This window comes from Bombina bombina, chromosome 6 (genome assembly GCF_027579735.1).
Source record: "Bombina bombina isolate aBomBom1 chromosome 6, aBomBom1.pri, whole genome shotgun sequence".
Taxonomy (NCBI): domain Eukaryota; kingdom Metazoa; phylum Chordata; class Amphibia; order Anura; family Bombinatoridae; genus Bombina; species Bombina bombina.
Window position 1 is genome coordinate 261597472 of NC_069504.1, and position 21483 is coordinate 261618954.

At 39.9% G+C, this 21483-nt stretch overlaps 1 protein-coding gene across 1 annotated transcript in view; it reads right to left on the reverse strand.

Moving 5' to 3' along the window:
* Positions 1–21483, reverse strand: part of LOC128662830 (carboxypeptidase M) — a 312750-nt gene that overhangs the window by 219272 nt on the left and 71995 nt on the right. The window lies entirely within an intron of this gene.

Below are 21483 nucleotides of genomic sequence, written 5' to 3' on the forward strand. Positions count from 1 at the left end.
CCATTTATTTCAGCAATATATGCTCGGAGATCATTTTAGTTGCGGCCAATATTTATTATTGGTTAATTGATCATTGTTTTATTACTGTGCACAACATTTTGCAAAACCATTTTGTTTTAAAGGCTGATTTCCATAACAGGAGTTAAAGGGACATTAACCCATTCACGCAGTTAGGACTTACCATGTCATCCTAACAGCACTGGGCTTTAATGCTGAAGGACAGCATGGAACGTCCTATCTTATAAGGTGTCCTGCAGCCTCCCCCTTTTGACAAATTCAAGATCGGACTGGGGGCGTTACTAGCAATGTAGGCAATCTACCATGATCCAAACCTGCACTTGAAATCACCTGATCACATCGATGATCAAAGATTAGCCTGAGAATAGTTTGTAGATATATTTTTAAAATTTATATTAGTTGTTTAAATATTGAAAAAAATAAGGGTAAATTTAAAGTCCATAAAGCAGTGGGTTCCGCCATATTGTAACTTAGGTTACCTTTTCTGCTGAGGCCAATTAGGAATAGTTATAAATGGCTTGCTAGAGTGTGCAACCAATGACTGAAGTATAGCTGTTTGTGGACTTCCATGTTTAACATGAATTGTAAAGCCCACAATATTCAGAATTAAATTACTGGAAAGAAGAACAAAATAAATAATCAAAGTATTTTGCAAAGCTGTTTTACTACATGTAATTAAACAATTTATACTAATATCTAATCCCTTTAAAGGGAAAAAAATTAAATTTCATAGATGTATAATACAAGTCAGCAAATAAACAATAAATTGAAACAAAAAATCTATATCAGAAATACACATCTTATAATCATTCAAAGTGTAATTTTTTTAAGGTTTGCTATTTTATATAACACATGAGGATATACGTATTAAAAAGCCTCTTAAAGGGATAGTCTAGTCAAAAATAAACTTTCTTTTGCATGATGTACCGAGTCCACGGATTCATCCTAACTTGTGGGATATTGTCCTTCCTGACAGGAAGTAGCAAAGAGAGCACCACAGCAGAGCTGTCTATATAGCTCCCCCCTTAACTCCACCCCCCAGTCATTCTCTTTGCTGGCTCTAAGCAGGAAGAGTAAAGAGAAGAGGTGTTAAACTGTTAGTTTTATTTTATCTTCAATCAAGTGTTTGTTATTTTTAAATGGTACCGGTGTTGTACTATTTACTCTCAGGCAGGACATAGATGAAGATTTCTGCCTGGAGGATGATGATCTTAGCATTTGTAACTAAGGTCCACTGCTGTTCCCACAGAAGCTGAGGAGTACAGGAAAACTTCAGTGTGAGGAACAGTTTCTTGCTATACAGCAATGAGGTATGTTCAGTCATATTTTCTGCAGAGACTGTTAACTCAGAAAGGCTGACAGTATCCCCATTAGGGGAAGGGTAAGCAGTAATCCTAGTGTTATCAGAGGTTTTACTAGCTTGCATAAAGGGTTAATTTTTTGTGGGCACTCAGTTTGTTATGTGAATTTGTGACAAACGTTTTTGTGTCTGGGAGTAACGTTTTCTGTTTTATGGGACATTTGCTTGAGGGTTCTTTGGGGTTGTTTATAACCCACATGGCTTTCAGGCAGGCTTTGTAAATTTTGTGTAGGCCCCAGCAACATCAAGTGAGGTGGGCGGGGCCTACATTTACAAGCAGCAAGCAACTTCTCCTGAGGTCCTGAGAGTCTTCTGAGGGACTAATTGAAGCTTTAAACCCCATATTATCGCTTCCTAAGGGCAGGTAGGGCCACAGCAGAGCTGTGGCAAGGTGCTTTAGTGGTTTTTAACCGGTTTTAGACATATTTCAATCCGTTTTTTTCATTTGGGGGTTTATTGCTTATTAACTTGTGGTGCAATCCTTCTAAAGCTTAGTGGGTACACTGTTAAAATTTCAGAAAAATTGAAGCAATTTTAACCTGTTTTGTAGTTTGTGTATGCCTTTTTTTCTCTTAAAGGCACAGTACCGTTTTTGCAAATTGTGTTTTTTCATTAATTAAAGTGTTTTCCAAGCTTGCTTGCTTTATTACTAGTCTGTTAAACATGTCTGACACTGAGGAAACTCATTGTTCAATTTGTTTAGAAGCCATTGTGGACCCCCTCTTAGAATGTGTCCCACTTGTACTGATATGTCTATAAATTGCAAACAGCATATTTTGACTTATAAAAGTTTGGCATTAGATGATTCTCAGACAGAAGGAAATCAGGTTTTGCCATCTAGTTCTCCCCAAGTGTCACAACCAGTAACGCCCGCACAAGCAACGCCAAGTACTTCTAGTGCGTCTAATTCTTTCACCTTGCAAGATATGGCTTCAGTTATGAATACTACCCTCACAGAGGTTTTATCTAAGCTGCCTGGGTTGCAAGGGAAGCGCAGTAGCTCTGGGTTAAGAACAAATGCTGAGCCTTCTGACGCTTTAGTAGCCGTATCCGATATTCCCTCACAATGTTCTGAAGTAGGGATGAGGGATTTGCTGTCTGAGGGAGAGATTTCTGATTGAGGAAAGATGTTCTCTCAGACAGATTCAGATATGACAGCATTTAAATTTAAGCTAGAGCACCTCCGCTTATTGCTCAGGGAGGTTTTAGCTACTCTGGATGATTGTGACCCTATTGTAGTTCCAGAGAAATTGTGTAAAATGGACAAATATTTAGAGGTTCCTGTTTACACTGATGTGTTTCCGGTCCCTAAGAGGATTTCGGACATTGTTACTAAGGAGTGGGATAAACCAGGTATTCCGTTCTCTCCCCCTCCTGTTTTTAAGAAAATGTTTCCCATTTCTGACACCATAAAGGACTCATGGCAGATGGTCCCTAAGGTGGAGGGAGCTATTTCTACCCTGGCTAAGCGTACAACTATACCTATTGAATACAGTTGTGCTTTCATTGATCCTATGGATAAAAAATTAGAGGGTCTCCTAAAAAAATCTTTTTTTTATCAAGGTTTTTTTCTTCAACCTATAGCATGCATTGTTCCTGTAACCACTGCAGCTGCCTTTTGGTTTGAGGCTCTAGAAGAGGCTCTTCAGATGGAGATCCCACTAGATAATATTTTGGACAGAATTAAGGCTCTTAAGTTGGCTAATTCTTTTATTACAGACGCCGCTTTTTATCTTGCTAAATTAGCGGCTAAGAATTCAGGTTTTGCCATTTTAGCGCGTAGAGTGTTATGGCTTAAGTCCTGGTCAGCTGATGTGTCATCTAAATCTAAGCTTTTGTCCATCCCTTTCAAAGGTAAGACCCCATTCGGGCCTGCATTGAAAGATATCATTTCAGACATTACTGGAGGGAAGGGTCATACCCTCCCTCAGGATAAGTCAAATAAGACAAGGACCAAACAAAATAATTTTCGTTCCTTTCGAAACTTCAAGAGTGGTCCCTCTACCTCTTCCCCTGCTGCAAAGCAAGAGGGGAACTTTGCTCAATCCAAGCCAACCTGGAGACCTAATCAGGCTTGGAACAAGGGAAAACAGGCCAAAAAGCCTGCTGCTGCCACTAAGTCAGCATGAAGGGGTAGCCCCCGATCCGGGGCAAGAGATGTTCAGGATTCCTGGGCAGTAGAAATTGTAACCCAGGGATACCTTCTAGAATTCAAGGATTCCCCTCCAAGGGGGAGGTTCCATCTTTCTCAATTGTCTGTAAACCTGACAAAAAGAGAGGTGTTCTTACGCTGTGTAGAAGACCTTTTTACCATGGGAGTGATCTGCCCAGTTCCAAAAGCAGAACAGGGGCAGGGGTTCTACTCCAATCTGTTCATAGTTCCCAAAAAGGAGGGAACCTTCAGACCAATTCTGGATCTCAAGATCCTAAACCAATTCCTAAGAGTTCCATCTTTCAAGATGGAGACCATTCGGACTATCTTACCATTAATCCAGGAGGGTCAATATATGACCACCGTGGACTTAAAGGATGCATATCTGCAAATTCCTATCCACAAAGATCATCACCAGTTCCTCAGGTTCGCCTTTCTGGACAAGCATTATCAGTTTGTGGCTCTTCCTTTCGGGTTGGCCACGGCGTTGCGAATCTTCACGAAGGTGCTAGGGTCCCTTCTGGCGGTTCTAAGGCCACGGGGCATAGCAGTGGCGCCTTATCTAGACGACATTCTAATTCAAGCGTCGTCCTTCCAATTAGCCAAGTCTCAAACGGACTTAGTGTTGGCCTTTCTAAGGTCTCATGGGTGGAAAGTGAATGTAAAAAAAGAGTTCTCTTTCCCCCCTCACAAGAGTTTCATTTCTAGGGACTCTGATAGACTCCGTGGACATGAAAATATTTATGACGGAGGTCAGGAAATCAAAGATTTTGTCCACCTGCCGAGCTCTTCATTCCATTCCTCGGCCGTCAGTGGCTCAGTGTATGGAGGTAATCGGACTAATGGTAGCGGCAATGGACATAGTTCCGTTTGCTCGCTTGCATCTCAGACCACTGCAACTATGCATGCTCAATCAGTGGAATGGGGATTATGTGGATTTATCTCCTCAGATAAATCTGGATCAAGAGACCAGAGACTCTCTTCTTTGGTGGTTGTCACAGGATCATCTGTCCCAGGGAATGTGTTTCCGCAGGCCAGAATGGGTTATAGTGACGACAGACGCCAGTCTTCTGGGCTGGGGTGCAGTCTGGAATTCCCTGAAAGCTCAGGGTTTGTGGACTCGGGAGGAGGCTCTCCTACCGATAAATATTCTGGAATTAAGAGCGATATTCAGTGCTCTCCTCCAGGCATGGCCTCAGCTGGCTTCGGCCAGATTCATCAGGTTTCAGTCGGACAACATCACGACTGTGGCTTATATCAATCATCAGGGCGGAACAAAGAGTTCCTTAGCGATGATAGAGGTCTCAAGGATAATCCGATGGGCAGAGGCTCACTCTTGCCATCTGTCAGCAATCTATATCCCAGGTGTAGAGAACTGGGAGGCAGATTTTCTAAGTCGTCAGACTTTTCATCCGGGGGAGTGGGAACTCCATCCGGAGGCGTTTGCTCAGCTGGTTCGGCTATGGGGCACACCAGAGTTGGATCTGATGGCGTCTTGTCAGAACGCCAAACTTCCTGGTTACTGCTCCAGGTCAAGGGATCCTCAGGCTGAACTGATAGATGCTCTAGCAATACCCTGGTCGTTCAACCTGGCTTATGTGTTTCCACCTTTCCCTCTCCTTCCACGTCTGATTGCCAGAATCAAACAGGAGAGAGCATCAGTGATTTTGATAGCGCCTGCGTGGCCACGCAGGACTTGGTATGCAGACCTGGTGGACATGTCATCCCTTCCACCATGGTCTCTGCCATTGAGACAGGACCTTCTGATTCAAGGTCCATTCAAGCATCCAAATCTAATTTCTCTGAAACTGACTGCTTGGAGATTGAACGCTTGATTCTATCAAAACGGGGTTTCTCTGAGTCAGTCATAAATACCTTGATTCAGGCTCGAAAGCCTGTTGCCAGGAAAATTTATCATAAGATATGGCGTAAATATCTTTTTTGGTGCGAATCCAAAGGCTTCTCCTGGAGTAAAATCAGGATTCCTAGGATTTTGTCTTTTCTCCAAGAGGGATTGGAGAAAGGATTATCAGCTAGTTCCCTAAAGGGACAAATATCTGCTCTGTCTATTTTGTTGCACAAGCGTCTGGCAGATGTTCCAGACGTTCGGGCTTTTTGTCAGGCTTTAGTTAGAATTAAGCCTGTGTTTAAACCTATTGCTCCACCATGGAGTCTAAATTTAGTTCTTAGAGTTCTTCAGGGGGTTCTGTTTGAACCCATGCATTCCATAGATATTAAGCTTTTATCTTGGAAAGTTTTGTTCCTAGTTGCTATCTCTTCAGCTCGAAGAGTTTCTGAACTATCTGCATTACAATGTGACTCTCCTTATCTTGTGTTCCATGCTGATAAGGTGGTTTTGCTTACCAAGCCTGGGTTCCTACCTAAGGTTGTTACTAACAGGAATATCACTCAAGAAATTGTTGTTCCTTCTCTGTGTCCTAATCCTTCTTGTAAGAAGGAACGTCTGTTGCACAACTTGGACGTGGTTCGTGCTTTGAAATTTTATTTGCAGGCAACCAAATATTTTCGTCAAACATCTTCTTTGTTTGTTGTCTATTCTGGAAAGCGTAGGGGTCAAAAGGCGACGGCGACTTCTCTTTCCTTTTGGCTGAAAAGCATCATCCGTTTGGCTTATGAGACTGCTGGACAGCAGCCTCCTGAAAGGATTACAGCTCATTCTACTAGAGCGGTAGCTTCCACATGGGCTTTTAAAAATGATGCTTCTGTTGAACAGATTTGTAAGGCTGCGACTTGGTCGTCGCTTCATACCTTTTCAAAATTTTAGAAATTTGATACTTTTGCTCCTTCGGAGGCTATTTTTGGGAGAAAGGTTTTGCAAGCAGTGGTGCCTTCCATTTAGGTTCCTGTCTTGTCCCTCCCTTCACCCGTGTCCTAAAGCTTTGGTATTGCTATCCCACAAGTTAGGATAAATCCGTGGACTCAGTACATCATGCAAAAGAAAACAAAATTTATGCTTACCTGATAAATTTCTTTCTTTTGCGATGTACCGAGTCCACGGCCCGCCCTGTCTATTCAAGACAGATAGTATTTTTTATGTAAACTTCAGTCACCTCTGCACCTTATAGTTTCTCCTTTTCTTCCTTGGCCTTCGGTCGAATGACTGGGGGGTGGAGTTAAGGGGGGAGCTATATAGACAGCTCTGCTGTGGTGCTCTCTTTGCTACTTCCTGTCAGGAAGGACAATATCCCACAAGTTAGGATGAATCCGTGGACTCGGTACATCGCAAAAGAAAGAAATTTATCAGGTAAGCATAAATTTTGTTTTCATGATTCAGATAGGGCATGTAATTTTAAACAACTTTCCAATTTACTTTTATCATCAACTTTGCTTTGTTATCTTGTTATTCTTAGTTGAAAGCTAAACCTATGTAGGCTCATATGCTAATTTCTTAGCCCTTAAAGGCCGCCTCTTAGCTGAATACATTTTTGACATTTTTTTCACAACTAGAGGGCGTTAGTTCATGTATGATATAAAATTCTGGTGTTGACTGTCCCTTTAAGTATGCTTATCTACCTATAAAGACCACACTGCAATAATATATTCAATACCTATCACTATATTGCATGTTTCTGGATTTAATAAAACATTAAACATAATTAATTTACATTGTATTTTTTATCTATACATTAACATGTTATATGGGGGGGAGGGGTACATTTTGAGTTTAGTATCTCTTTACAATAAAGGCTTGAATGAATCTGGAAATTGGCCATATTGAAAATGAGGTGATCCTCTCTTGATAACTTAATAGATGCTCCAACAGGAAAAATAAAATAATTTGCTAGTAGGCCTTAAGAGTATTTCTATTTAATCAGTTAAAGCTATGGTTCCCAAAGTGGGTGTGAGCACCCCTTGGGGAGGTGGGATTACCGAGGTGGCACTAATAGGCAGAAGATGCGGAAGGGGGTGCTGGGATTACCATAGGGGAACTAGGTAAGGACTGGAAGAGGATGCTCCTTCAATCTCAAATATTATTTACTGCCCTTTATCCTAGATGTGTTTATCAGCAATTTATACTCCCTCTGACTGCGATAGATTGTACCCATCTGTAAGGAAGGCTTTGTTTTTTTGTTTGAGCAGCATTGTACATTAGCATGTAGTGTTAACATTAACTATACATTCTAGAATTAATGTGTAGTAGCAGGAAACATAGCAAAGGCATTTTGTGCTTGCCTGAGTAGCTTTGCACAGTCACTGGTCTTCTATCTGTTGTCATTGGAAACAACCTGTGTGGTGTGCACTACATAACACTTTAGTAAGTAGAATGCATTTTCATAAAGTATGTTTAATGGTCCAGTTGTGCAAATAAATCGATTCTAGATAAGATGGGACCAGACATTAGGAAACTGATATCGCTTTGTTAAAGGGATACTGAACCCAATTTTTTTCTTTCATGATTCAGATAGAGTATGCAATTTTAAGCAACTTTCTAATTTACTTCTATTATCAATTTTTATTCTCTTGCTATCTTTATTTGAAAAAGAAGGAATCTAAGCCAAGGAGACAGCAAATTTTTGGTTCAGGGCCATGGACAGCACTTGCTTATTGGTGCTGTCCAATCAGCAAGGACAACCCAGGTTGTTCACCAAAAATGGTCCGGCATCTAAACTTACATTCTTGCTTTTCAAATAAACATACCAAGAAAATTTAATAATAGGAGTAAATTAGAAAGTTGCTTAAAATTGCATGCTATATCTGAATCACAAAAGAACATTTTTTGGGTTCAGTGTCCCATAAATGTAATGAACTAGAGTATTTTTACGGCATGTCTTTTTAAGAAAAAATCACAGTTTTCTTTCATGTAATTGGCAAGAGTCCATGAGCTAGTGACGTATGGGATATACATTCCTACCAGGAGGGGCAAAGTTTCCCAAACCTCAAAATGCCAATAAATACACCCTTCACCACACCCACAATTCAGTTTTACAAACTTTGACTCCTATGGAGGTGGTGAAGTAAGTTTGTGCTAGATTTCTATATATGTTGATATGCGCTTCTCAGCATTTTTGAAGCCCGGTTCCTCTCAGAGTACAGTGAATGTCAGAGGGATGTGAAGGGAGTATCACCTATTGAATACAATGGTCATCCTAACGGGGATCTATTTCATAGGTTCTCTGTTATCGGTCGTAGAGATTCATCTCCTACCTCCCTTTTCATATCGACGATATACTCTTATATACCATTACCTCTACTGATTCTCGTTTCAGTACTGGTTTGGCTATCTGCTATATGTGGATGGGTGTCTTTTGGTAAGTATGTTTCTTTTACTTAAGACACTCTTAGCTATGGTTTGGCATTTATATAAAGTTCTAAATATATGTATTGTACTTATATTTGCCATGATTCAGTTTTCAGTATATTTCCTTTTCTTGCAGACTGTCAGTTTCATATCTGGGAAATGCATTTTTAAGAAAAAAAAAATTCTTACCTGGGGTTTAGTCTTTTTCAAATTGACTCTTTTAAATTGCGGGCTGTATTAGGCTCGCGAGGGCGCAAAATGCCAAAATTTATTGCGTCATTCTTGGCGCGAGATTTTTTTTGCGCAAAAGTTATGTTTGTGACGCAAATTCGTCATTTCCGGCGTCTTAGTTGGCGCTGAGTCTTTCATGAGGTTGCGTCATCTATGACGCAAGTGTTTCATTTCCGGACGTCTGGCGCCAAAAAATATTTTTTTCTGTTGGTTGTGCGTCATACTTTGTGCCAAATATTTTCATTATTTTAAGACCCCATTCCTTTTGCCTCTGGTCTTTTTTTCTATGTCAGAAGGCTATGCTGTTTGCATTTTTTTTTCCATCGGTGGCTGGGCTGAGTGAAGACAACTAAAGGTAGGATGATCTTCAGGGGATTAGTGTTAGGTTTTTGTAAGGGGGGTTTGGGTTAGATTAGGGGTATGTGGGTGGTGGGTTTTAATGTTGGGGGGGGTTGTATTTTTCTTTTACAGGCAAAAGAGCTGTTTTCTTTGGGGCATGCCCCCACAAATGGCCCTTTTAAGGGCTGGTAAGGTAAAAGAGCTTTGAAATTTATTTAATTTAGAATAGGGTAGGGCATTTGTTTAGTTTGGGGGGGTTTGTTATTTTATTAGGGGGCTTAGATTAGGTGTAAGTAGCTTAAAATTGGTGTAATATTTTTAAAATGTTTGTAACCTATTTTTTTTATTTTTTGTAACAGCTTTTTTTGTGTACTTTAGTTAGTTTATGTAATTGTATTTAATTGTAGTTATTTGTAGGTAGTTTATTTAATTAATTTAATGATAGTGTAGTATTAGGTTTAATTGTAACTTAAGTTAGGATTTATTTTACAGGTAATTTTGTAGAGTTAATTTATTTAGATTATTATTATTATTATTATTTCATTAATATTTAAGTTAGGGGGGCGTTAGGGTTAGGGTTAGACTTAGGTTTAGGGGTTAATAATTTTATTACAGTGGCGGCGGTGTAGTGGGGGGCAGATTAGGGGTTAATAAATTTATTATAGGTGGCAACGGTGTGGGGGGGGCAGATTAGGGGTTATTAAATTTATTATAGGTGGCGACGGTGTAGGGGGGGCAGGATAGGGGTTAATAGGTTTAATATAGGTTGCGGCGGGTTCAGGGAGCGGCGGTTTAGGGGTTAAACTATTTATTTAGTTGCGGAGAGGTGCGGGATCAGCAGGATAGGGGTTAATAATTTTATAATAAAGGGCGACGGTGTAGGGGGGGCAGGATAGGGGTTACTAGGTATACTGTAGGTGGCAGCGGTGTCCAGGAGCGGCGGTTTAGGGGTTAATACATTTATAAGAGTTGCGGCAGGGTCTATGAGCGGCGGTTTAGGGGTTAATACATTTATAAGAGTTGCGGCAGGGTCTAGGAGCGGCGGTTTAGGGGTTAGTAACTTTATTGAGTTGCGGGAGGCTCCGGGGGCGCCGGTATAGGGGGTAGAACAGTGTAGTTTAGTGTGAGTGCTTAGTGACAGGCTAGCAATAAAGCTGGGAAAAAGCCGAAGGGCAGTGAGATCGGATGAGTGATAACTGTCACAGTCCGCTGCTCATCGCCCCGCAGCTTTTTGACAGCTTTATTTGATAACTTAGGCGTATTTTTTCAGGTCCGCGGCGGCGAAGGTAGGCGAGCTTAGGCGGGCGTATTGGGCCGGCGAAGCCAGAAAAGTAGACGGCTTGATAACTACCCCCTTGGTGGTTAGATCACCATCGTATAGTTCTACAGGTCTCTTTGGTTCATCCAACCTGGTCCATGATCACAACAGATGCGAGTCTTTTAGGTTGGGGAGCTGTCTGGGGATCTCTGACAGCACAAGGGGTTTGGAAATCTCAAGAGGCGAGATTACCAATCAATATTTTGGAACTCCGTGCGATTCTCAGAGCTCTTCAGTTTTGGCCTTTATTGAAGAGAGAGACGTTTATTTGTTTTCAGACAGTCAATGTCACAACTGTGGCGTATGTCAATCATCAGGGTGGGACTCACAGTCCTCAGGCTATGAAAGAAGTATCTTGGATACTTGTTTGGGCGGAATCCAGCTCCTGTCTAAATTTCTGCGGTCCATATCCCAGGTATAGACAATTGGGAAACTGATTATCTCAGTCGTCAGACCTTACATCCAGGAGAGTGGTCTCTTCACCCAGATGTGTTTTTTCAAATTGTTCAGATGTGGGGGCTTCCAGAAATAGATCTGATGGCATCTCATCTAAACAAGAAACTTCCCAGGTACCTGTCCAGGTCCAGGGATCCTCAGGCGGAAGCAATGGATGCATTGACACTTCCTTGGAGTTATCAACCTGCCTATATTTTTCCGCCTCTAGTACTTCTTCCAAGAGTGATTTCCAAAATCATCTTGGAGCAATTGTTTGTGCTGCTGGTGGCTCCAGCATGGCCGCACAGGTTTTGGTATGCAGATCTTGTTCGGATGTCCAGTTGCCAACATTGGCCACTTCCATTAAGGCCAGACCTTATATCTCAAGGTTTGTTTTTCCATCAGGATCTCAAATCATTAAATTTGAAGGTATGGAAATTGAAACGCTTAGTGTTTAGTCATAAAGGTTTCTCTGTCTCAGTGATTAAATACTATGTTGCAGGCTTGTAAATCTGTTTCTAGAAAGATTTATTATCGAGTTTGGAAGACTTACATTTCATGGTGTTCTTCTCATAAGTTCTCTTGGCATTCTTTTAGAATTCCTAGAATTTTTCAGTTTCTTAAGGATGGTTTGGATAAGGGTTTGTCTGCAAGTTCATTGAAAGGACAAATCTCTGCTCTTTCTGTCTTATTCCACAGAAAAATTGCTAAACTCCCTGATATTCACTGTTTTGTTCAGGCTTTGGTTCGTATCAAGCTTGTCATTAAATCAATCTCTCCTCCTAGGAGTCTTAATTTGGTTTTGAAGGCTTTACAGGCTCCTCCGTTTGAGCCTATGCATTCTTTGGACATTTAATTTCTTTCTTTTGACCATCTCTTCTGCTAGAAGAGTTTCTGAATTATCTGCTCTTTCTTGTGAGTCTCCTTTTCTGATTTTTTCATCAGGATAAGGCGGTTTTGCGGACTTCATTTAAGTTCCTACCTAAAGTTGTGAATTCCAACAACATTAGTAGAGAAATTGTTGTCCCTTCTTTGTGTCCTAATCCTAAGAATTCTTTGGAAAGATCTTTAAATTATGTGGTAAGAGCTTTGAAATATTTTGTTGAAGCTACTAAAGATTTCAGGAAGACTTCTAGTCTATTTGTTATCTTTTCTGGTTTTAGGAAAGGTCAGAAGGCTTCTGCCATTTTTTGGCATCTTGATTAAAGATTTTGATTCATCACGCTTATTTGGAGTCGGGTAAATCCCCACCTCAGAGGGTTACGGCTCATTCTATTAGGTCAGTTTCCACTTCCTGGGCTTTTAAGAATGAAGCTTCAGTTGATCAGATTTGCAAAGCAGCAACTTGGTCTTCTTTGCATACATTTACTAAATTCTACCATTTTGATGTTTCTTTCTTCTTCAGAAGCAGTTTTTGGTAGAAAAGTTCTTCAGGCAGCTGTTTCAGTTTGATTCTCCTGCCTATAATTTCAGTTTTTTTCTTTTTCATTATAAGATTAAAACTTATGATTTGGGTTGTGGATTAATTTTTTCAACGGAATTGGCTGTCTTTATTTTTTATCCCTCCCTCTCTAGTGACTCTTGCGTGAAGTTCCACATCTTGGGTAGTTGCTATCCCATACGTCACTAGCTCATGGACTCTTGCCAATTACATGAAAGAAAACATAATTTATGTAAGAACTTACCTGTTAAATTCATTTATTTCATATTGGCAAGAGTCCATGAGGCCCACCCTTTTTTATGGTGGTTATGATTTTTTTGTATAAAGCACAATTATTCCAATTCCTTTGTTGATGCTTTTTACTCCTTTCTTTATCACCCCACTTCTTGGCTATTCGTTAAACTGAATTGTGGGTGTGGTGAGGGGTGTATTTATAGGCATTTTGAGGTTTGGGAAACTTTGCCCCTCCTGTTAGGATTGTATATCCCATACGTCACTAGCTCGTGGACTCTTGCCAATATGAAAGAAATGAATTTATCAGTTAAGTTCTTACATAAATTATGTTTTTAAAGTGTGTTCAGTTTTTTGTAATCAACTAAACTGTGCTAAAGCCAGGATATTATTTATATGAGTTGGTGTAAATGTTAGTGTAGAGAATTACTGATTTACATTGATTGTATTGTTGTCCAAAGGCCACGTCAGACAAAACCTGTATATTCAGGTTATTGGATTATAAAGGCATGTTCAGCCAGTTAAACAGTATTGCTGGGTGCATTGTTGTGATAAACTAAGAATGCAGAATTTTTTTTGCAGTGACAGAAACAGGAGAGACACACAGAGAGAGAGGGCCAGTGAGTGAAAGGAGGTGACATATGTAGAGTGTATATAGTATTTAGGTTTTTCCTGCCTCCCTCTAGTCATGAATGTCACCTTGTTGAAATCTAGATGTCACTGTATTAGAGTGTTGACGTGTTTGGACATGTTAGTGCTGCAGAATCTTTTGGCTCGCTACAAATAATTGATGTTGATAATACATGACATTTATAGAGGATGATGACCTGCTCATATTTTTAAACATTAAAGACCAATATTTCGAAGTAATAGGTTTGTCAAGTACTTCATTCCATATTTTAACTTATGTAGTACAATAAGAGTCATTTATATGAAATGGAAAGCATATCTCTGATAAATTATGTGGCGTGGCATAAAGATTCAAATCTGGTAAGGGATCTACAAATATTCTTATCAGTTTGATTCGACTGGAAGTGTGGCAAATTCAATTAAAGTTACCAGTGACCAGTAAATACAGCAGATTGGCATAATCAACAAATGCATGATAAAAAGACAATGCAATAGCACTTAGGGGCGCCGCACATCTATAAATGCCAGCATACGCTGTCGCCATTTATTATTGCACAACCATTTCTAGTGAAATGCTTGTGCAATGCCCCCCCCCTGCACATTCGCAGCCTATAGGCTTCTAGCAGTGAGTGTCAATCAACCCGATCTTATCTGATCGGGCTGATTGCTGTCCGCCGCCTCAGAGGATGCGGACGAGTTAAGGATCAGCGGTCTGCTTCTTAACTCCTGTTTCCGGCGAGCATGAAGGCTTGCTCAGAAACAGATGCATACTGGGCATGTTAAATCGGCCCCAATGTCTGAACTTCAGATGAGTAGTAGATTTTTTCTGCCAAATTTTAAAGTTATGTCTATTTCCACTCCCACTGCATCATGTGACAGCCATCAGCCAATCACAAATGCATATATTTATAGTCTGTGAACTCTTGCACATGCTCAGTAGTAGCTGGTGACTCAAAAAGTGTAATTATAAAAAGACTGTGCACATTTTGTTAATGGAAGTAAATTGGAAAGTTGTTTAAAATTGCATGCTCTATCTGAATCATGAAGTTTAATTTTGACTTGAGTGTCCCTTTTAACAACCTGTAATTACAAAACGCTTCTGTTGTTTTGCTATAGAGTAACATATCAGCCAAGTCGTAACATTTTTAAAACAAAGTAGCATCCTTTTTAATGCAATTATTTTTCAATAGCCAAACTCCCCCCCACCATTTGCCTTATTTTGTGGAGCTAATCTGGGCTTTAGTCATCAGGTAACAAGGCTAGCAGCTGTCATAAAGTTAGTATAGAGTACACTGTTTTGCAGATGTTGTCTGATAAAGCCAATTACGGACATCTATGAAGCAGAGTTAGCCTTGAAGACAGTAGGTGCATTTCAGGCTCTGAGAATGTGAAATTTCTCTATTTTCAGAGCTAAATTACATGAAAAGGAGAAAAAATAATAATATATTGCAAAGATGTTTCATTACACATAACTAAACATTTTATACACAACTCTCAAGGTGTTTACTATCCCATTTGTAATTTTTTATGACAGCTAAAAAGGAAATCTCCCGCATCTAAATGAGCGTCTTTATGAATCCACCTAGAAAACATAACTGATAATTACATAACAGGGCTAATAGGACATGTCAGTTATTATTTGCTATTTAAAAGATTAGCTGTTTAACAATGGTATTTGTATGAGACATTTTAGTATTAAAAAGCTGTTGTTTAGTGATAGCTTTCCTGAAATGTTGTTTTCCACCCAGTCTATTCTTTTCTAACATAGCAATGCGGATTATAGGAGCACAGTCAGTACTCAACTTTTTTCTATTACATATATGAAAGTGCAGATGTAAAACATATTTTGTATAAGAACATAGTAAAAGCAGTTTACTTGTTTAAAAATAAGTTTAAAAATGAAAAGAACAGGAAAGGCACAATTAACAACTGCTTTTTACTGTCTTACAAAGACAACTCACACAGAAATAAAGTTAGTTCATACAGTACAAGAACATCCATTTTTCAAAGCATATAACTGTAATTCATTTAGACATTGTTTTAAAGAAAAAGGTAATGTGTTCCTTTAAATTTTCTACACTGCCTGGTTACATTCAATCTACTGTATAATAAAAAAAACTACTCAAAGGCTGTTGAGCTTTTTAAAGGAACAATGTGCTGCAGATCTGACAGATGTTGGATATTGTCACCTTAAAGGGACATGAAACCCAACATTTTTCATTCATGATTCAGATAAAGAATACAATTTTAAACAACTTTCCAATTTACTTCTATATTTGAATTTGCTTCCTTCTTGTTATCCTTTGCTGAAAGGTGTATCAAGGCAAGCTCAGAAGTAGCAGAAAACCTAGGTTCTAGCTGTTGATTGGTGGATATATATTGGTTGTGATTGGCTCACCAATGTATTCAGTTAGAAACCATTAGTGCATTGCTGCTCCTTCAACAAATTATACCAAGAGAATTAAACAAATTAGATAATAGAAGTAAATTAGAAAGTTGTTTAAAATTGTATTCTCTATTTGAATCATGAAGAAAAAAAATTTGGGTTTCATGTCACTTTAACCCCTTAGTGACCGAGGACGTGCAGGGTACGTCTGAAAAAAAAAGGCAGTTAACGCCTGACGACGTACCCTGCACGTCCTCGGCTAAAGTGAGTGCTGGAAGCGATCAAGATCGCTTCCAGGCACTATTACAGTACTGCAGGGATGCCTCGATGTCTGGGCATCCCTGCAGTGCTGTTACGGAGTGCCGGGACCGGATTGATCACTCCCCCTTGAGTGATCACTTCCGGTTTTGCTCCACGTGGAGCCCGGCAGTGCAGCAGAGCATCGGAAGCGATCGGACACGCTTCCGATGCTCTGCTAGTGTGCTAAGTGCCTCGGTGGGTCGAGGCACTTAGTTAGTGTATAAATAAAATTAAAAATGGGGGAAAAAAAATAAAATATAAAATAAAAAAGCCCCCACATATAGCCCCCCCCCTCCCCCATGAGGCTTCCAAAATGGCGATGCCCAGTGCATCATGGGGCCTCTGGGGGTGTCCCTAGCCTGTCTCACCATAGGGGCAAGCTAGGGTCACCCAATCTGAGCCTTCTTACAAAAAAAAATAATAATAATAAAATCTCCCATTTGTCTGATCAGGTCAATATTTGTAAATATTGACTCTGATCAGTGTGGATCTCCCTCCCTCTCCTCACTTGCTATTTTGTTGGAGAGAGAGGGAGACCTGTATTTTAGCAGAGAGAGATTTATTTCTTTTATTTGTTAAAAAAATTAAAATCCAAAGGCTCTTTTCAGAGCCATTAACCCCTAGCTTGCCAGTGATCACTATAAATCACTGGCAGTAGCACAGCTGCACTTTTTTTTGCTGTCTGTGCATTTTTTTAGGGGTTAATTTTTGTTGTTGTATTTTTTTTTAAAAACCCAAAGGCTCCTTTCAGAGCCATTTAGCTAATTTAATTTAATTTAATTTAAAGACTATTTAACCCCTAGCTTGCCAGTGATCGCTATACATCACTGGCATTAGCATAGCTGTACTTTTTTGCTGTCTGTGCATTTTTTAGGGGTTAATTTTTGTTGTTGTAATTTTTTAAAAACCCAAAAGCTCCTTTCAGAGCCATTTAGCTAATTTAATTTAATTTAAATAGTATTTAACCCCTAGCTTGCCAGTAATCGCTATAAATCACTGGCATTAGCATAGCTGTACTTTTTTGCTGTCTGTGCATTTTTTTAGGGGTTAATTTTTGTTGTTGTAATTTTTTAAAAACCCAAAGGCTCCTTTCAGAGCCATTTAGCTAATTTAATTTAATTTAAAGAGTATTTAACCCCTAGCTTGCCAGTGATCGCTATAAATCACTGGCATTAGCATAGCTGTACTTTTTTGCTGTCTGTGCATTTTTTTAGGGGTTAATTTTTGTTGTTGTAATTTTTTAAAAACCCAAAGGCTCCTTTCAGAGCCATTTAGCTAATTTAATTTAATTTAAAGAGTATTTAACCCCTAGCTTGCCAGTGATCGCTATAAATCACTGGCATTAGCATAGCTGTACTTTTTTTTAAAAAAACCCAAAGGCCATTTAGTTAATTTAATTTAATTTAAAGAGTATTTAACCCCTAGCTTGCCAGTGATCGCTATAAATCACTGGCATTAGCATAGCTGTACTTTTTTGCTGTCTGTGCATTTTTTTAGGGGTTAATTTTTGTTGTTGTAATTTTTTAAAAACCCAAAGGCTCCTTTCAGAGCCATTTAGCTAATTTAATTTAAAGAGTATTTAACCCCTAGCTTGCCAGTGATCGCTATAAATCACTGGCATTAGCATAGCTGTACTTTTTTTTTAAAAAACCCAAAGGCCATTTAGTTAATTAATTAATTTTGGTTTTCTGTGACAGATACAATAATGTCAAAGAAAACATATAGTGCTGAGGAGGCATATGCCATCCTTGCGTCAGAGTCAGATGCCTCTATGTCTGACTCAGACCCCAATTTTGACCCTGCCATATGCTCAGATACATCATTAGATGCAGTCTCAACTGATAGTGATGTATCTGTGGCTGCTAGCCCCCCTGCCAGCCCCCCTGCTAGCCCCCCTTGCTAGAAGGAGGCGTGTTGCTGCCATTGCCGCTGAAGAGTGGGTAACGCCTCATCTCCAGAGGCCAGATATCCCACCCTTCACAGCAAATGCTGGCATAAATATAGATGTGGCAGGTTTTAGCCCCCAACAGTTTCTGGAGGTGTTTCTGGGTGATGATGTATTGGGGAACATTGTCGCCCAAACTAATTTATATGCCCATCAGTACCGTGCTGCAAAGCCTGAAACATATTTGGCAAAGCAGCAATGGGCCCCCATCAATGTGCCAGAATTTAAAAAATTCTGGGCATTGACTATGCTGATGGGCATCATAAAGAAACCCTCCGTTCGCTCCTACTGGAGCAGTAGCCCCATCTGCTCTACCCCCATTTTCTCCCAGAGTATGTCGAGGCAGAGATATGAAATGATTCTTCATTTCATGCACTTCAGCGACAACAGCCTGTGCCCCCCTAGGGAGCATCCCCAATTTGACAGGCTGTATAAAATCCGCCCCCTGATTACCCACTTTTCTGCCAGGTTTGCAGAGGCTTATACACCTGGAAGGAATATATGCGTTGATGAATCCCTGATGAAGTATAAGGGAAGGCTGGGATTCAAGCAGTATATTCCTTCCAAGCGCTCCAGGTATGGGGTAAAGGTGTATAAGCTCTGTGAGAGCGAGACTGGGTATACTCAGGCCTTCCGGGTGTATGAGGGAAAGGATAGCCACCTTGACCCTCCAGGTTGCCCAGAACATATGGGAACCACTGGCAAGATTGTCTGGGACCTGATATTACCCCTAATGAACAAAGGGTATCACTTGTACTTAGACAATTTTTATACAAGTGTCCTTTTGTTCAAGCTACTGTATTGCTTTGATACAGTAGCTTGCGGTACTATTAAAAAGAACCGCAAAGGTTTCCCAGGACAACTTGTACGCACCCGGCTACGAAGGGTTGAGACCTCAGCTCTGCGCCAAGAGGAGCTGTTGGCACTTAAGTACAGAGACAAGAAGGATGTATACCTTCTTACCACCATCCACACAGAGAGGACGGTGGCGGTCTCTGTACGTGGCAGAGCTGAGATCATAAGGAAGCCAGTGTGCATCAAGTCTTATAACCGACATATGGGTGGGGTTGATCTGGCAGATCAGCTGCTGCAGCCCTACCTAATTATGCGGAAGACAAGGGCCTGGTACAAAAAGGTTGCAATTTACCTAATGCAGATTGCAACCCACAACGCTTTTTTGTTGTTCAAAAAAGCAAACCCCGGAATGAAACAGACTTTTTTACAATTTCAGCTCCAGATCATTTCGGGGATTTTGTACCATGATGCACCTGCTCCCCGGGCGGTGATGGGAGAGAGCAGAGTTGGGGCTACTCATTTTATTTTTAAAATCCCCCCTACTGCCGCAAAGCAGAGACCACAAAAAAATGCAGAGTCTGTACCAAGAGGGGGCAGAGAAGGGACACTGTATATCACTGTCCTGATTGCCCTGGACAGCCTGGACTCTGCATTGGGGACTGCTTCAAGCGGTACCATACAATGGTCAATTTTTAAAAAATAAATACATTTGCTGTTATTTTTTTTTGTTATGTTTACTGTTAAATTTTTTGTTGTTATTTTTTTACTTTTAATGTGCCAGATTTTTACATTTCACTAATATATTTTTTTTTCTAAAATGGGGCTGTTCTTTTTTTTTTTTTTTACAAAACCCCTGTCAAACCTATGCATGGGGGACATAGGTGTTCTCAAGGTGCCTTGCAGAAAACAACCTGTAGTATTTTTTTTGCACTAACTTACAACAGTCTCTCCTAAATCATAGTCAAAAAGCAATGTGTGTGTAAAAATGAAAATTGAAAAATTGCCACCATACACTTTCTCCAATTTTTTTGGCTAAAAAGCCATCAAAGCACACCATATACAATACCTTGGGGTGTCAACATTTCAAAAATATGCACATTCATGGCAATAAATAAAAGTGGGGTTTACAATAGGCAAAGAAAAAAAGAGAGAATGCCGCTTAAGGTAAAACTCGGTACTTTATTGGTCAACATAAAAACTTGATGCCAGCGTGCAGTAACAAGTATTTTCAAACAGCTGCTTAGTCACAAACAGGCCAGTCTGACGCGTTTCGGCTGATATGCCTTATTCATAGACTTAATTTTGTTAATTCACCTGTGGGACTTTAAATGCCCCCTCACAATCTGATTGGTAGCCTGTGAAATGTGTCCGTATTAACTCCACCCTTATGCGTAATTGACATTGATTGACATCTACCTTCGCACACAACATACTTCTCATTATTAAAGCCTGTCACAGTTGCCTATTACATTCATAGACATGTCACGTTTGCCTCAGTGATTTCTGGACCTATTGTCAAAACCCTATTAGGATAAGAATAAGGGAAAATATGTGTTGGTTTATAATGTTGTATGTCACAGAAAAGAAATTAGCCAGCCCTCATGTAACTTAACACTAATGTTCCTAAATTATTATATATATGGAGCAGCAATTATCATTATCTGTATTCGCTTTTTGCAATTAAATGTGACATAAATAAACATCATGAATTTGAACACAAATTGTTCAATCTTTATATCACAGTAATGAACACCAACATATTGTGTTAATTTTACAAGGGAGATCAGTACACATACTCCTTGTCCTTTCTACTACTCCCAAAAATTGATGATGTCATTTGTTATATTCATGCCCACTGGTCTCCGTGTATTTAAGGTGAAGATACAGTATGCCTCTCTACGTAATAGCTCCTGCATCCTACTTCCCCCTCTGGGTTTTTTCTCTATCACCTCTATGATCATCCATCTGAAGCTACTTGCATCACCATGATGATCATACAGAAAATGTTTCGCTACCCCTGTAGTTGTTTTTTCTTTGTCGATATCATTGAGATGCTCTCTTATCCTTGCTCTAGCCTCTCTTGAAGTGCACCCCACGTATTGCAAATTGCAAACGTTACATGTCACCAGGTACACGACAAATTCTGACCTGCAATTAGTGCATCTCTGACATTCAAAAACCCTCTTTGTATGTGCGGATTGAAACACCTTGCTTATTAAAGCATAGCTGCAAGCTGTGCAACTTCTGGCACCACATTTGTAGTGCCCTTTGCTGCTCAACCAGCTGCTCTCTTTTTTCGGTGGCTTGAGCATACTTGGGGAGATCATATTCCCTATGGTGATATTCCTCCTAGGAACAAATCGACAACCCTTGTCTATCACATTTTTTAAGATGTCATCACCTCTTAGAATCTGAAGATTCTTTTTGATGATGTTACAAATCTTATGAAACTGACTGGTATATGCTGTAACAAATGTAATCTCACTACGGGTTTCCTGTTTTTGTTGTTTTGGTAATAACAATGTTTCTCTGGGCATATTCCTGACTTCTCTCTGAGCTCTTTTTATAGGGCCCTCTGTGTACCCCCTTTCTCTTAGTTTTGCCATGAGAGCCTCACTTTCTGTTGCAAAGTCCAACTCGTC